The sequence below is a fragment of the Triturus cristatus genome, chromosome 8 (assembly GCF_964204655.1).
Source record: "Triturus cristatus chromosome 8, aTriCri1.1, whole genome shotgun sequence".
In the NCBI taxonomy this organism is placed as follows: domain Eukaryota; kingdom Metazoa; phylum Chordata; class Amphibia; order Caudata; family Salamandridae; genus Triturus; species Triturus cristatus.
In genome coordinates this window covers 951,846,744-951,865,026 of record NC_140591.1, presented here as the reverse complement: position 1 = coordinate 951,865,026, position 18,283 = coordinate 951,846,744, and positions in this window count along the sequence as shown.

The following is an 18,283-nucleotide window of genomic DNA, read 5'->3' as shown; positions in this document are numbered from 1 at the left end:
TTCTGTTGATTGCAATAATAGCCTTAATGACCTTCGAAGAGTTTTGAGAAATGTATAAAGCAAATGGCTGCATCACACTATGCACTTAAGTTATATATAATACCATCCGTGCCTCACGCACAGCGTTTTTAACATACATGTGAGGATGACCCGTGCGTGCTAGAGAAAGGTTCTTGCAATTATAGAGCAGAGCAAACCAAAACGCAGGCTTACAGCAAACAGCTTCCTCACTGAGATATCTTTGTTTTGAAACCATTTGTTAGGCCTGATGTATGTGGCTATATTTATTGCGGTGGCATATTGTCACATGTGCTGTTGGGTAATCATTCCTGGGGAAGCATCCCCTGATAAATCGGACTGAAGATGTCAGTCTGTACAATGGTGATTAGGTTTTTTTTATTGTTTTCAGCTGCAAAAGCATGGCACACATTTTTCCTCTGTTCACCTGCGTGTTCAACACAATACATCTTGTTGATGTTTCACAGTCATTATTCTGACATTGTTTAAAGAGAGGCTGTGAGATAAAAAGGTATTTCATTTTTCTTTGCCATTACTCTCTAGTGGTGCTCCTTAGTGGCGTCTAAGGCAAATATCCCTCAGCAATCATGTTGGTAAAGCTAAGAAGCAAATTTAATTTAGGGATGTTTAAAATGTAACGCACACATCCGTGCAGTTCGTCTTCTTCTAGTATCTATTATATAGAGAACAAAGGATGCTGAAAAATACAAACTTCTAATGTCATCAGTAGTTTGTGGTGACATCTTAACTCTCAAAAGTGAAGGTACAGTGGACCTCAAATATCTGCGGAACGTCAAGACTGCATTGTTGGCGTGCAATGCATAACAAATCGGAAGATTTTGTACAAAAAAAATATTCGTTTGATTTGGCATAGCCTGAAAACATATTTCTTTTGCAAAGAAAAAGGAAGGCGTAGTTATTGTACTTTTAAGTAAATATGGAGGTAAACCTTTTTCACAACTCCTATGTAGGTGGCTTACATAACTGTGGCTTCAATTTAAAAATCTCTTCAAATAAACATCCAGTGAGATAAATAGAGAATACATAGCGGGTCCTTGTGTATTATGGGCCTATGTTGCCTTGAGAGGGTTCTGATCACATTTACAAACTATAAGGCAAAAGACCGAGAGGTATATTCACAAGAACGTGTGATAACTACCGCAAGAGTAGCTTAACGCAACTCTCAACATCGGAGCGTATCGCGGGGAAATTACGCCGTGCCAACCAAGTATTCACAACGTGGCGGTAGCATGCGATAGTCACCAGATAACGCGTCAAATGGCTGCGAAAAAATCAACACCACGCCACAAAAATCCGAAAACGCGAACCCAAAAAATCATGCAATGAGGCCAATCGCGGTACAAAAAGTAGCGAAAACCAGCCGAAGGCCTACAAATCCCATGCGTCTGGCGGGAAAATGCAAAATAAAAACCACAGAAACAACACACCAGAAACAACCCAAAGCAGGTAGCAACATGGATGCACCCTGACCCAGTGCAGATGCCAATGCGAACCCCACAACCCCCACAGACCACCAGCAAGGAACAACGGGGTCGGGGAAGGCCAAGGAGAAGAGGGAGACGAAGACGGGGTGCAGACCGCAGGAAAACAAGACCAGCGTCACGGAGGTGACAGAATACTACCAGCAACTGACCCACAATCAGACTATCTTGAATGCAGACGGGAGGTCAAGGAGGCCAATGGAGGAAGGCAAGAGGCACTGGCATGATGTGGAAACCTAAACCAGGCACATACCCGCTGCCAACAGGAAGGCAGCAACGGCGACAGGAGGTGGGATTCCTGCGCCACAGAAGGAGCTGGAGGAAATGGAGGCCAGTCATCAGTGTGGAGACGGTGCCAGGAGTTGGGAGTCCGGACACAGCTTGATAGGACCTGACACAACAACAACAGGGTGAGGATCTAAACCGGACTGGGGGGATGGCAGGAGATGGGCACACTGCGCAGCACACTGCAGAACCACAAATACCCATGGGCCTGTCCCCCATCCCCGTGGCACACTGCAGCATACACAGATAGCAATCACAGCACATGTCATTACAATGTGGCACAAAATGCAACACCAAGACTGCAGAACAGGGGGCACAACTGGGTCCGCCCATGCGTAGAAACAGGCCAATCACATTGGACAGAGCAGGGAACTGTGAGATGCATATGTACGGGTACAACCGCACATCAGTCATATAGTCCAAATGTCCACTTTTCCAACTCAAATTGCCAGCACCGCCCAAACAGACATGAAGTACATTGTCACACAGTCTGCATGTCCACAAGAACAATGCACCAACATAAATGTCAACACAATGTCAACATACATCTCTCCTTCACATAGCAGAGGGACAAGCAACACCTCCAGCAGGTCACACCAGACAACCCATCAGTGATGCCAGAGACGACCACCACACCTTCGACACGACACCCTACAACAGCCCATGGACATTCCACGCAACCCACCACCAGGACCAGGGCAGACAAGCCACTTAGAGAAGAACCCAGCCCCTGCAACAAACCACACAGCATGAAGCACCCGCAAGCACGGCTGGCACACAACACTTCACCGACCCACACATGGCACACCAATGCCAGGTGTCAGAATGACAAAAGGAGGTGGCCCAACAGGTGCGGGTGTTGTCCGAACCCATGGAAGGCGTAACAGAACACATATGTGGGTGTCCATTACCCTTCAGGGACCACCTACACCCCACAAAGGAGATCCACACTACCATAGAGACACACACAGATGCTCATTCCCAGTATAAAACCATGCCCAGGGGCACGCACATATCAGTCACACACCAACGTTGGCTCTGCGTACGACGGCACAGTCCAACTCCCTTACGAATTGAGTGGGTGATGACAAAGCTACATGTCCAAGCTCCAACCCGCTGCCTGCAGTGACAAGTCTGTGTCCGCTATACACAGCACAATGTAATGTCATAGGGCACAAGGCCCTCATGCATACAACAAGACCACAGGGACTCACGCAGATATTATGACAAACTGGCTACAGGCACGTGCGCCCAGCCCCTTTATTGGCAGGGCCACAAGTACAGTGATGCCTGTGCTGGATGTGTGTGGGGTGGGTGCAAGCCAGCCCTCAGGGAGTTGTTGGTGCTGGCAACAAATACAACAGTTAACACAATGAATACGGAAACAGACAACACCAGCATTACAGGGACAACTGCGGAGCATCATGGAGGTAGCCTGAGAAAGTCCAGAGGGCACACAATGAGCAAATAGAAGTGTCCGTGAGTTGCAGTGCGCTGAGTCTGGGGCACCAGAGCTGAGCGCGCTCATGTGAAGAGAATGTCTAGGATTCTGTCCCTTCGGGACCTACATGATGCCGCTGCAGTGGGGGGGTGTCGCACCTGCATCATCTTCCTCATCGACGTCCCAGGTCTCCCAGACGTCCTGAGGTGACATTCCTGCGTGAACCCACCACAGTACATAACCAAGACAGTGACGGACAATGATTCATGGTGCACTGAGTCAATGGCACCTGGAGTGCTGAGCAGGGGATCAGGCAAAAGATGGCATCCATGACATGTGGAGGCAACTCCGTCAGTCTGCAGGTATGACCATTTTGACACAGGCATTTTGCGGTTGGGGTCAGTCCTGGCGGTGGTGGCATGTGCCTCCTGTGGTGATGCGATGTCCAGGCTGGTCAGGACTCGATTTGATGTGTGAGCCCTGGTAGGCCGCAGTTGAGGCCAGAGGCTGGGGACAGCGCAGGGGCAGAGACACATGGCGTTGATGACCCCAAGGCCATCACTTCAGAGGCCATCCAATATCTCAGAAGAAGGGGTCCCGGACATGACCAGCACAGAGTTAGTGGACCCGGATGCACTGCGGCTGGCACAGGCACCCAGCCACGGGACAGTGACTTGCGGTGCAGTCAGATGGGCCATGCGACCTGAGCGGGTCCTCATCAATGTCCGAGGTGTATGTTGCGGAGGGTTGCGGGGGACAGTGGAAGGTGTCCTCCAGGGCATGATGCAGAGGGTGGAAGCTGTCCTGAAGCAGCAAATGGAGGGGTGGAATGCCACGGCCTCATTTTCACCACAAAGTCAGTATCACCGCCATGATGGCGACGACAACCCCAAGTCCATGGACTCAATCGCCACCAAAGTCCAACCAGAAAGTGTCCATGGGTCTCGGGGAATAGACATAGTGGCACAGGGGCTGAAAGGGGATGCAGTCTGCGATGAGGCCTGTACAATGACATCAAGTCTGCCATAAATAAATCAAGGCTGAATTTGAAAATGTGTGTGACCTATTTGGCCACAGTGTAGGCCGGGGGCAGTGGTCAGCAAGAGCCCACAGCCATGTGTCGTTGGGATGCTATGCACATGATTGCTGCAACCTGACCGAAGGGAGTACAGTGAAGAAGAATCTTCCTTCTTGTGCGTACACGGACAATGTATGATGAAGACTTAGTTCCAAATGTGTGACCTACTTGACCGTGGTGTAGGCCGGAGGCGGCAGTAGAGTATGTCAACAAGAAAGGACTAAAGTGGGCCTGTGTCGTGGAGGCCGTTATGGTCTGTGGAGGCGACCAAGGTCGCAGGCCTCAGGCTTGGAGCTTGCGCAGGCACGTGGTAGGCCCTCCTTGACACACGCCAGTGTCGGAAGGTGATCAGTGAGGCCTGGCTGCGCAGGGGCGGGTCTGACGGTTTCGGGGTCCAGCGGGCCAGGGTACAGCAGGCACACAGGATCGCAGGCAACTCCGCTCACGAGGACGGTGTTGGCAGAGACGTTGGGCTTTCCGGAAGAGGACCACGCCCAGGGCTACGTGCTTTTTATTCACACCCCTATGCTGGCCTGGCATACACCGGGCCATCCCACTCCGCTCATGCTTACGGGAGGGACGTAACTGGCAACATTTCCATGAACTCCACCCCTGGCTGGGGTGACATGGTTGCGTCCATTGTCCACTACACTCCATATACCAGAGGTGTATCTTTCCATGGATATGGGTGTGTTATGCATACTGCGGTGTGTCCAGCACATCTTCGCCACTCTTGGCATTGTGTACTTTCCCAATCATGGTTCTGCATCCTTCACACATGCCTGGTTGCCACCTCTCCCCACACTCGACTATTGTGTGGCAGGGGTGCCATGCCGATGATGGCTCATGTACACGGCTTGCCCAGGTTACGATTGTGAGTTGTTCTGTCGTGTCTGGTGTGTGGGCATGTTGTTTTGCATGTTGGTTGTGATTTTGTGACGTGTGCATTGTCGGAGTTGTGAGTTGCATGGTTGTGGAGTTGAGGTGAGTGGGGTGTTCATTTGGAAGTTGCCAAGAGACTGTACATTTCCCTTGGTGCCATCCTGGGAACGCTGGTTGCTGATGGACTGTCGGAGTATGGCAGTATCATGCACACTGGCTGGGTATTTGGAGACAACATTGGCGGAGGTTGTTGGTCAGGATGCGTAGGATGGTTGTCCTTTTGAGCCTGTAGTGGGCAATGACATTGTCAGGTGTTGGGTCTGTGAGGCTGGTGCGTTTCCTGGGGGTCCGCTGTCTTTGTCTGCGCAGTGTCTGTGGTGGTCCGGGGGGGTTCCGGGTGGGGGGTTGGGGTCCTGGGGTGGTGGCGGTGGCGGTGGGTGTTGTGGCCCTCTTGGGTGTCCGTGCCGCATGACCAGTGGCTACATGGCATCTGTTGCCCTTCCGATGTGGCTCTGGGCTGGGCTCCCTTTTGTGGTGCAGGTTGTCGTCCGACTTTGCACCAGGTCTGAGCAGGTGTTAGTTTCCGGGTGCTAACGTGCCTTATGGCCTGTTTTAGTGTTCTTATCGCTGATCTGGCTGGTCGTTGAGAATGTTGAGGTGTAGTGTTGTCGCGCTTTTCGCACGGGAACGCCTACTCTGCATCTCATTAGCAATAGTTGCGGGGGTCATCTGTGGTGATGTTTTTTTGTGGCTGCTATCACGGGTATACTGGTGCTGTGGGCTGTTAACACCAACTTGCGATTGGGGCGAAGAGTTTATTGCAACTTTGGCTACGAAAAGTGCCGTTAACTCGGCGATAGATCCTTGTGAATATCCCCTCGAGTGTTTTATAAATGTCACATGAAGCCAGAGCTGGCAATTGAGGACCCTGTTGTCATTTTGTATTTTTTATACTACTTGATTTACTAATGGATTATTAATTTATTTTAATATTGTTGATTTTTTAATCGATTCTTTGGAAAAAAATTAGAGCATTTGAGCGTCATCCGTTTACTGTAATTGTTTTCCTGAGACTGGGGTTATGTTTGTCAATGTTTTGAGAAATGTCAGTTTTTCTTGGGCATTTTGTTCTAATATTTAAAATGTGTTTTATGAAACAATATGCATTATTATAAATCACATTTTAATGAAAATCGCTTTAAAGAAAAATAAACGCATTCATTCCAAAATGTGTTTTTCTCTTGTATTACGACCTAAGTAGAGAAAGAAAGTTATGCACGATGTGGGACAGTATAAGATTTTGCTGACAACGTTTATTTTCATTCAATGGAGAGAATTAATTCGTGTAGGCTTTTATCAAGGGTGATCCTGTCAGTTCTGCTGATTAACATTCTATGACCAGCCTTGTCATTGTGAAAGCGTTTTGTTTTTTCTGGCATGAAAGGAAGAAAAAATGTTGCATTTAAATTTCTTATTTGTTAGAGAAGATAAATATCCTGCAAAACAACTTCAGCACTATACATTTTGAGAAATAATTCACCGGTAGACCTCTTTTCTATGAAATGTATGCTTTGAAACCACTGACAAACAAGTAATAAGGAGGCTAGACTATGCAATATGTCCATATTTCACAGGTAACCATGAAGTATGGAAAGTATTTCATGATTTCCTGTGATATATGGATTTCTTTATTATAATGACAGCCCTATAACCACTCTGCCGAACCATACCACTGTCAGGGTCGCAAGAAATTCCACAATATGAATCAAGAAACAATATTTTCGGTAACATCTGCTAATTATGCAGTAAACGCTGCATGGCCACAAACTCAGAAAAATATATTATTAACTAACAAGGGAACTCAATAGGATTGGTCAGGAGCCTTAGGTACAAGTAGGCTACAGACACAATGGTCCCTCACAAGAAAAATAGGAGAGAGCCAATACATATAGAAATGCAAAGAAATCTATATGACGTTGTCCGTTTGGACAAGTATACCTTTAATATCTTGAGAATTTGTGACACAGCAATAAAGTGGGAACACTAACTCTGCATAAATCAGAGTACGAACAAACAGAAAGGCTGAGGCATAACTTAATGCTTGAAACAAACATCATCGAATTAGCAAGCATAAATTAAGAGAGAGACCATAGCACATTAAAATGGTCCATATGATTGTGTTAAGGTGTCAAGGAGCCAATTTGATGATTTATTTTTCAAGCATTAAGTTATGCCTTAGCCTTTCTATTTGTTCGTACTCTGATTTATGGAGTTTGTGTTCCCACTTTATTGCTGAAAGGTAAAAGTATGCTTGTCCTGACGGACAAAGTAATATAGATTTCATTGCATTTCTATATGTATTGTTACTCTCCTATTGTTCTTGTGAGGGACCATTGTGTTTGTAGCATACAAAATCAGATAAAGCCTCTCAACATTGGGCATTGTTTTCATGACAATTTAGGGAGAGATAATCAACTCCCACCCATTCTAAGTCTAATCAGAGCCCATTGTTAGCTGCACTTTGAAGAAAACAGCTTTTTCATGGCACTTATGCCAAAACAAACATTTAATATATAAATACCTAATGAATAAATTGCAATATGATCCTGTGGGCCACCTCTGAGTTCTGGTGACACCTACCCGTTATGTGTAAGTGTATGTATTAGCCACTGATGAGGCCACCATATCAAGGCCCTTTGAACACCCTCCATAGTTTTATAAAACACGCTACACACATTACTGAAAAGAGCAGAAATGTGTACAGCCTTAGAGTCACTGTTGCAGCCTTAAAGCCATTGCTAGAACCACACCATCTCTAAGTGGTTCAACCCTACATTGTGCATTATGAAACACTCTGCAGAGTCGCAAAGCCATCAGGGAAGTTCATCTTATAAATATCTAGGTTACATACAATTAGTCTGTAGTAGTATATGACATATATTTAATATGGGCATGTGCTCAAACATTCACAGGTGAATTATCATTTGTGAAGAGCAACTTTCTATTTTCTTACAGATTTTTATAAAAAAAGACGACTGTGTGTTCAATCAACAACCTACTCTAAAATGTGGCTCTGCAATTCACATCTTGTGTGCTTATCATCATGAAGTACAGTGAGCAGATAGACAGCATGGGACAGGTAGAGATTTTCCTAAATATTCGCAAATGTTAACATATATTAGTATTATCATGGTGATATATACCAGGAGGTATAATGTTTCACTATGTTTGGCTGCTCAACTTGCTTTAAAGCAACAGGCAGAAAAGTATGGTTGCATGTTTTCCAGCTAAATAAATGTGAAAATATATCATTTTTTGACTTTATTTATTCTCAAAACATAAAATATATATGAAAAATGCCAGTAAGATGGCCCAACAATAAATATGGACAAATACAGATGGAAATGTTAAAAATAATAACATAAAGCTGGGAACCCTTGTCAGAAGCAGTACGGGAGGGAATGCAAAATGTCCAAATTAAAGTTAGTTGACAAAACTATAACCAGTGAAGTTTAATTTTTTTTGTGGTTTAAAACACTTGTTATTGTCTCATTGCATTATGTATCTAATCTCATTCCTATTACCTATTACTTTAACCTTTGTTTTAATAGTGAATTTCTGTTGCTTTTTAAAATAAGTTAAGATCTTATTACTATACCTAACAATAATGTCACTTTAGCCTTTGTTGCTTTAGTGAATTTCAATGTGTAACATCGTATTCCTGTAGGCAGTGCCATAGCACATGGTATACAGCCATTTTAGTGGGAGTTTGGCACAAGGCCTGACCTCCAGAAAAGACTTGCTCACAACCTACAGAAACACTTAACCTGGCACACTCTCCACACAAATAATAGTTCTGTACAGGACAGAATAGATGCAGGTACTTGCTTTCTAATTTTGTTTTTTGGTTTGAAACTCGTGAACTGTTTTTTAAAACTTTTGTTAGCGTGTTCACCTACTGCATTTTTAATCTTTGTAATTATTTGTTTTCATGTGATCTATGTTTTTTTTATGATTAATTTCTTTTTTGCTAAAGTGTTTGTGTTCTTTTTTTTATATTGTTTTTGGTGGATATGGCCCGCCTTGAAGGATCACCTCAAACCTTTTGCCTTCATCCTCCGCTTTTTCTGACCTCATTTTTGTTGGCTTTAGAACTCTGCACACTTTACCACTGATAACCAGTGCTATAGTGCTTGTGCTCTCTCCTCTAAACATAATAACATTTGCTAATACTCAACTGGCATATTTAATTTACTTGCAAGCCCATTGTAAAGTTCACCTCATGTGCCCAGGGCCTGCGAATTAAATGCTCTAAGAGAGGCTGCAGCACTGATTGTACCACCAACTAAAGTAGCCTCTTAACCATGTCTCAGGCCAACCACTGAAGAGCCTGTGCATGCAGTTTTTAACTGCCATGTTGACCTGGCAAGTTAAAACTCACGTCAGGCCTAAATGTTTTCTTTTAATCCATTTAAGTCACCCCTAAGGTAGGCCCTGGATAGTCCAAGGGCACAGTGCAGGGTATTTGTTAGAAATGGGATTTCTGGTTGGCTAGGGCTTGCGCCTAAGCCAGGCAGAAACTCCCACTTTAGTCAGGGCATGAAGTTACACGCTGAAGATAACCCCTGATCACCCCCTTGGTACGAGCAGTCAGGCTTACCCCAGAGGCAATGTGTAAAGCATTTGCAAAACAAACACACAAACACACAAACAAACAAACAAACACACAAACAAACAAACACACACACACACACACACACACACAAAAAAAGAAACTCCACACACGTTATATAAATAAAATATCCTTTCTATTATCCAAAACACATTAGAATCATAATCACACATATACACTGTGCCAATATTCACAGGGGATTACATACAGGACCGGGCCAATCGTGCCACTGTCAGGACCTTTAGAAAGCACTAGTAGCACACATAAAACACAACCAGTGACTACAGGTAAAATACTGTACTTGGCATTATGTAAACACCTTTTGTCTGCATTACAGTAGGCATAGAATGCATTAGCATAAACACACTATGCATACATACCATGGGCATAATTCACATTTGGCAACCATCAGCATAAACACATTATGCACACATTTGGCAGTGCACCACAGTAACACTAACTAGGTGCATACATCACCTTGGGGCCTTGCGCCGTATCTACACCATAAAGCTGACCCCAGGCCAACTGGCCTTCTGTGGGGCTCAAATGCCCTTTGTCCAAAATGTCAGGGCTGTAACTGGGGCCTCTCAAGTATCCCCTCTGGCTGCCAATGCAGCGAAGCAATGTGTGATATGCACTGGGACACGGGGTGCGTCTCACCCCCTCCTCATCAATAAACAAACAAAAATGCCCCCTTTGTTGCAGCTGCCCTCTGTCCGGCGGGGGAGCTGTAGGAATTTGGCCTTGGAACCACTGTGTCTGGGGAGCTCCACTCCCGGACTCTAAACACACAATTGCCCACAAAGGAAAATAGGCACAGGCATCACCGTGCCTCAACTTGTCTCCGGTCTGCCCCCACTCACCGGGCTCTCCTTCTGGACTCCCCCTCAGGCCGGAAGAGATCTGCTGGTCTGCGCACTGGGCCCTTGTGGCTCTGGTCGAGCAAAAAGGGCAGGATGCAGCAGAGGGGGGCCTGCAGGGCTCCGGATCTTCCTTCCCTCTCACCGGTCACCAGGAAACATGTGGGGTTCTACCTTTCCTCCTGGGAGCCCTGCTTCTAAGCAGGCACAAGTGTGCCCGACTTCCGGCCACTGCGTAGGTGATTGGCTGCTGCAACAGGCCATGCCCAGGGTCAGGCTCTTCCTGACTTCCGGCTACGGCGATTTCTACGGAGCGAAGCTCCGTCGGGACTTCTACCTTCTTCCTTTTGGGTCAGGCCGCAGCAGTGATTCCTCCAAAAGCGTGGTGGGCCCCTGCTTCACGAGCACACAAATGCGGGGTGGTCTCCCACTGCTGAGAGCACAAAAATGCAGGGCGGGCTCCTGCTTCTAAATAAGCATCATTGCAGGGTGGGCTCCAGCCAAGAGCGCACCGAAATGCGGGGTAGGCTCCCGCTAGAAAGGCATCCATGTGGGGTGGGCTTCCCCCTCCAAGCCAGCAATGCTGGGGAATGCCCATGTTGGGATCTCCTCCAAATTTGTCGCAGCCCAGCGCTGCATATTAAAACAAAACGCTCCCCTCGTCCTGGAGCATAGAAATAAAGGTTTATCGCTCACGAGGCGCTGGGACCCCAAAGGTCAAGGGGAAAAGACTGGGCCCAGGCAGGTGAGCTCAAAGGACCCTCCAGCAGGGAGGCAGACCCTCATGGCCTTTCCTCCAGGGGCCCAGCAGCAGCAAGTCCCCCCAAGTCACAAGAAAGCACACTGACCTGGGGTCACTCCCCCAATATTTATAGTACATTTTCTTTTTCTGCCCTGGCACAGGGTTTGGAGAAATCCAGCCTCAACTGGTTCTGGGGGTGTGGAGCACTTTGTTTTCAGGGCTCCCACCCCCCTTTGTCAGGTTGGGGCTCTGTCATCAGACACACCACAGGAGGAGGAGCCAGCATTTACCTAGGCAGGCACAGACCTATTCAGTGTCAGGGGACTACTCCTCCCACTACTCCAAATGCAGATCACTATTCAGCCTAGCGCTGACTCACCCTGCCCTCCCTGGAGCCACACACACCCCACCAGCCCGTGTCACTCCAAAACCAGACATGCAATCCACATCAGGCAGGTAGACACATAGCACACAGAATTGCCAACTTCTAGAAGTGGCATTTCTAAAATAGCGATAATAAATCTGCACACATCATTGTGCACCATTTATTATTAATATTCCAACCATACCAAACTTGACCACGCTGCTTCTCTCATATCAGGAATTGCCACTGAAACACTTATCAGGGAATCCCAAATGCATTCCTATCAGAGGGCAGCCTCACAGCAGTGAGAAACCAAACTGGCGGTTTGTCACTAGGACATGTCACACACTTAAGGTACATGTTCTACCTTCTACCTACAATGCACCCTGCCCATAGGGCTACCTAGGGCTTACCTTAGGGGTGACTGAGATGCAGTAAAAGGGGGGTCACGGGGCGTGGTCTTGCTATGCATGGAGTGAGACGCACACCGAAGGAGCTCCGGCCAGCCGCTGCCCTTTTAAGCTTTTATTGCAGCAACAGGGCTTTCCTGGCAACACTGCTTGGAGTGCCTGGGCGCCGGAGGTGATTGGGAATCTTTTGCCCTTTTGGCGCACTCCTTGGACTTCTGGTGGCAGTGCTATTAGTGGCTGTGGTGCCAGGGCCCGACCCGGATACCCGCGGTCACCATTTCTTGCCTCCCCAGCCCCGGAGAGTTCCCGGACAGCGAGGGCCCACTTTTGACATGCAATGATACCCCGGGGAGCCCTGCCTGACCTCCTGGGGACCGGAGCAGAGGCCCGGCATCTCATGCCTATCACTTTAGCATACATAGAGTGTATTGCTCCGTGGCTGCTGTGACCTCCACCATCTTGGGCCTCCCGACGCGGTATGGGAGAACGAGCCGCGAAGCCCTTGGTGGACTTCCCACCACATCCCGGCGACGCTGCCTGGTGCGCCTGGGCACCGGAGGTGATCGGGCATCCTTTGTCTGTTTGGCGCACTCCCTGGACTGCTGACGGAGGTGCTCTTGGTGGCTCTGGTGCTAGGGCCTGCCTCAGGTGCCTACAGCCTCCATTTTTGTGTCCCCCAGGCCCCGGAGAGTTCCTGGACAACGGGGGCCTGCTCTTGATACACAGCGACCCCCAGGGAGCCCGGCCTGCCTCCCTGGCAATCGGAGCAGAGGTCTGGCGTCTCGGGCCCATCGCTTTGGCACACGGAGGGTGTGTATTCCACGGCTGTTGTGACCTCCGCCATCTTGGGTCTCCTGGCTCAGAACCCTTGGCTGACTTCCCATCGCACCGGATCCCACCCCGACTCCTCTCCTCCTGCTGCTGACGGCCCACATCGCACCTATGCCCTGGACTGGCCTTACTGCCCCCCTGGTCTCTCTCTCCTGGGGACTTGCTGGAGGACCATCTCTTCCTACCCACAAGCATTTGAGGCATTGGATCTATACTATGCCCTCACCTTCTGCCTGGGGCATGACCATTGGGGGCCCTCCCGATCCTACCTTCACAAATCCTGCTATCGGGACACATTGGGGCCCCCTGGTGCCTCACATTGTGTGCCTGGTTTGGCGCTGGCCACCCACTCGAATTTTCCTGTGGCGCCCTTCCCCACTTGCCTCCACTGGTAGCCTCCTCTCCCTGCCGCATACCTGGCTCCGGCTCCTGCGGGACTGGGGAAGCCACCGCACCTGCTGGGGATTCACGAGGGATTCATGAGGCTCCTTCCCTCATCCTGCTGGTGACCTCGAGCCGCTTGTGCATCTCAGGGGGACCTGGGGAGCCTCGGACTCTGAGAGGACAATCTATTGATGCTCGTCCCTTTGCTGCGGATCGCCATACTCCTCCACACTGTGGTGGCTTCTACTATATACAGGGGGAGGCGCCCAGCCTCCGGCTACACTCTTCTGCCCTGGCTCCACATTCTGTGATTGGGTGCTTGAAGGGTCATGCCATGCCATGCTCTAAGGCTGGGAAGGACACAGCTGCACCTCCAAAGGACAACCCTGTGATGGCCCTGTGGAACAAACCTGGCTCTACCCCTGCTGTGGCTATGGCATCTTCGACGGGGGGGCCCCTCTGATCCTGTCACTCAATCCTTCATGGCCTTTTTGCAAGAGATCAAGACCGAAATTGGATCTCTCAGCACTGAGGTACAAACTTGCATTAAAGAACTCAGGAGAGATGTCATAGAAATTGGAGGGAGAGTAGATGATCTTGAGAAGACGGTCGATGCTCGCACAAGGGATCAAGAGCAACTTTGGCAACGATTGGAACTCTTGGAGGAACCACATATTGAGCTCCGAATTAAGCAGGAGGAGCAGCCGTAACAATCTGCGCCTGAGGGGTGTCCCGGCGGGGGCAGAGTGCTCTGACATTATGACTTTTGTTGCAGATTTGTTACACGAAATCAGAGGAGATGAAGATGCCTCTCCGCCTGTGCTTGATCAAGCTCACCATGTGTCTGGGCCTTCTGGTCACTCCGGTCTGGTCCCCGACATATTGGCCAGGATCCACTTTTTTATGGAAAAGGAGGCCATCTTGTAGGCAGCACGTTCAAAGTAGGAGTTAGCCTACAAGGGCTCTCCCATGCAGCTATTCCAGGACCATGCTCTTACCATGCTTCATCGCCACACAGACTTCAAGCCCATCACCGACAAACTTCGAGAGTTGGGCGTCCAGTACCAGTGGAGCCATCCTTTTGCGCTCATCTTTTGATGGGAATCCAAGCGTCGTGTGCTGTGATCCTTTCACGAGGCCTCTCAACTGCCCCACCTCCAGCTCACCTCTCCACCGTCCAGCCCTTCATGACTGCCTTCTTTGGGCCGAGAGCCTGCAAAACCACAGTGGGCTAGAGTGCTCAGACCGTGGCACCTGTCTAAACGGGGGGAACACTCCTCTTCTCAAGTCAAACAGGACACCATTCAACACCTTCCCTCCCTGGACGGCGGGCAGTACCCCTCCCGTTCTCAGTCTAAGGAGAACTGAACGTCCAGCCACATCTCAGAAGGCCTCTATTCTTCTTCATCCTCAGCAGCTCCCCACGGAGACAGGTCGGATTTCTCTGCTCCTTGTTTGTTCACTCTTTACCCTGAACATAGCATGGCAGCGGTGTACCTCCTGACAGCGGTGCTAATTCTCTGAGAGCCGCTCCCCCTCCTATTCCTCGGAGAGTGACATCTCTGGGATGGCTTGTGCCACTGAGCCTAGCTTGCTCCTAGACTGGAATTGGTCATGTTGGTCATGTTGGCCATGTTGGCCACGTTTGCCATTGTTCAATTTGGATATTTTGCTTGTCTTCTTTCTTTCTTTTCCCCTTCTCTTTCCTCCTTCTTCCTTCCTTCCTGTTGGGAGGGGGGTCTTGCTACTATGTGTGCAGTATTTATCCATCGAGGGCTGTTAATTGGTGAATTGGCTCCTCTTTACACTGTGCTGGACATTGCGATATGTTCTGATTATGTTTGCTTTTTATGGAGGTTTGACGGGGAAAGTCGGGGGGCTCTGCCTTATAATCTATTCTTACCACTCGTGATGGCGCTTGTATCTAATCTGCTCTTTCCATTACTTCTGTACAGTTTGAAACTTCTCTCCCTTAATGTAAAAGGTCTCAACTCCCCTAATAACCGCCGCCAAATTTGGCGTTACTTATTACAACAGAACCCAGACGTTATCTTCTTACAGAGACACATCTGTTAAAGGCAAACACTTCCCGCATGGCTCACCCTAAACATCCCCTCCAATACTGGGCATCTGCACCTACCAAAACAACTGGGGTGGCTATCCTTTGCAGGACAGGTATTCACCGGGGGTTCCCAAAGTGGTCTGTGGCAAAGATGGTAGATTCCTTAAATTAGAGGACAGGATCGGGTCACAGACATTCACACTTTACGCTATTTATACTCCCAATCAAGCGCAGGTTCTGTTCATTAGGGAACTCCTATGGAACAGATAAAACATGATGACCACCAGCTTATTCTGGGGTGTGATTTTAACCTTGTGTGGGATGTGGGACTGGACCGTAGCGATAGGTCGTTCCATGGGGCGGGGTCCATGTCCGCTTCTATGAAAAAATATGAAAAAACAACGTACTGATCTTGGATTACTAGACATCTGGCGCTACCACACTCCAGCTACTCGAGACTATTCCTATTATTCACATGTCCATCATTCCTACTCTTGTATTTGTATCGCACTCCCTGATACGCGACGTCCTCTCGGCGTCTATGTCCGATATCTCTGTCTCGGACCATGCCCATGTGGACCTTCGGTTACACGATCACACACCTCTCTCACGTCACCCTCCCCATTGGATACTCTCACCCCAGGTTCTTCAAAACCCCGTGGATGTATCTGAGATCTGTGATGCTATTATATCTTATTTCTCGTCCAATGATCTACCTGAAGCTACTTTCCCTGTGGTCTGGAAGGCCTTTAAAGCCACGATTCATGGTCGTATAACTTCTGTTGCGGAAGCTCGGGCTCGGGAGGCTCGCCTATTTGAGGACAATCTGTCCCGTGTCAGAAAAAAACACTTGAAAAATTAGATCAGGAACACCCTCTTGCCCACGCTTTGTGGCCAGCTACGGGCTCATAGAACTAACAAGGCGGAGTATGCTCTCTTGGCGTTAAAGCAAAGATACTATGAAGGAGGGGAGAAGGTGGGAACGGTTCTAGCTCATCACCTTTGGAAGCGGGCCACAAAGCCTCACATTGCTAAAAGCAAATTGGATGATGGCACATGGGCTACCACTGAAGCAGCTAAACTGAAAGCCTTTCACGACTACTAATCATCTCTTTGCACACAGGAGCCACCTAACCTGGATCATATCCAGGCAGTACTGGGGTATGTAAGTGGTCTCCTATCAGCAGACACCATGCGTAACTTCTTGAATACCCACTTACGCTGGAGGAACCTACTGGTGTGCTAAAGGACCTCCCCCTTGGTAAATCCCCGGGCCCGGATGGCCTTCCGGTCTCTTTTTATAGCACTTTTCTCCCACAAATACAAGAGCATTTACTTCACCTTTTTAACTCTTTCGCAGATACTGGAGGACCCTCCACCTCTATGGCACTGGCTGAGATCGCACTGCTTCCCAAGCCAGGGAAGGATACCACGTTATGTTCCTCTTTCGGCCCCATCGCGCTTTTAAACATGGCCCTCAAACTTTATACTAAAATTCTGGCCAAATGGCGCAACCCACATCTACCTGGGCTTATTGAGCCAGATCATGTTGGCTTCATTCGACATTGGCAGGGCACAGACAATGTGCGGTGCATCTCTCATTTGGTCTGGAAGGCTCACCAATGGAACATACCCACGTGCATATTGTCACTCGATGCTGAAAAAGTATTTGACCATGTGGATTTGGCCTTTCTTTGGGCCGTCCTGCATAAAATAGGGTTGGGACCCCAGATGATTGCCAGGATCATGGCTCCCTACCTTTCGCCTCAATCCCAGGTTCGAGTAAATGGCCAACTTACGGGTCCTATTCATGTTCACAGGGGCACCCGACAGGGATGCCCTTTATCCCCCTCTTGTTTGCGCTTGTTGTGGAGCCCCTTGCCATCATAATACGCCAGTCTCCTGACATTACTGGCATTGTTCTCGGAGGTGTGGACCATAAAATAGCCTTGTTCGCGGATGACCTCCTCCTCACATTGACCCACCTGCGATCCTCTCTACTTGCCCTTCATAAGCTGCTTCAGTCTTTTGAACTTGTCTCGGGTCTCAAAATCAACCACGCAAAATCGTGGGCCTTAAATCTCACAATCCCTGACTCTGAAATCTCCGTGCTTCAGTCTCTTCTCCCGGATCAATGGGCCTCCCATTCCATTCAGTACCAAGGTCTCAGTTTGACCCCTGACCTTAACACCTGGTCGCAAGCCAATTGGCAAGAATGTAAAAAGGACATCTTAGAGGATCTGTGGGAGTGGAAATCTCTCCCTCTTTCCTCAGTTAAAATGTTGGTGCTACCGAAAATATTACATCTATACCAAACTTTGCCATGCCCTTTCCGCAGCACCAGATTCAGAACCTTCAGCGCGAACTTACGAACTTCATTTGGGGAGGGCGACGGCCACGCTTTTCTAATAAAATACTTATGTTACCGCAGGACAGGGGGGACTGGCATGCCCCAATTTAATGGAGTGCTATTGGGCCTCTCACCTTCGTTTTATCTTGGAATGTATTGCGTGGGAGAGCGAGAAGGTCTGGTTCCATATGGATAGGGCGGTGGCCTGCATACCCATATGGGATTTTGCCTGGATCTCACTGGAGGCTCGGCAGCGCAGCGCCTATATGGCCATCCCAACAAAAACCGTGCTTGATATCTTGGATAAGCTAGCATTGTCCAGGGGTCTCACTTCTTTCCTGCCCCCTCACACTCCCATCGCACGCAACCCACACTTCCCGCCTCCCCTGTATCCACACTCCT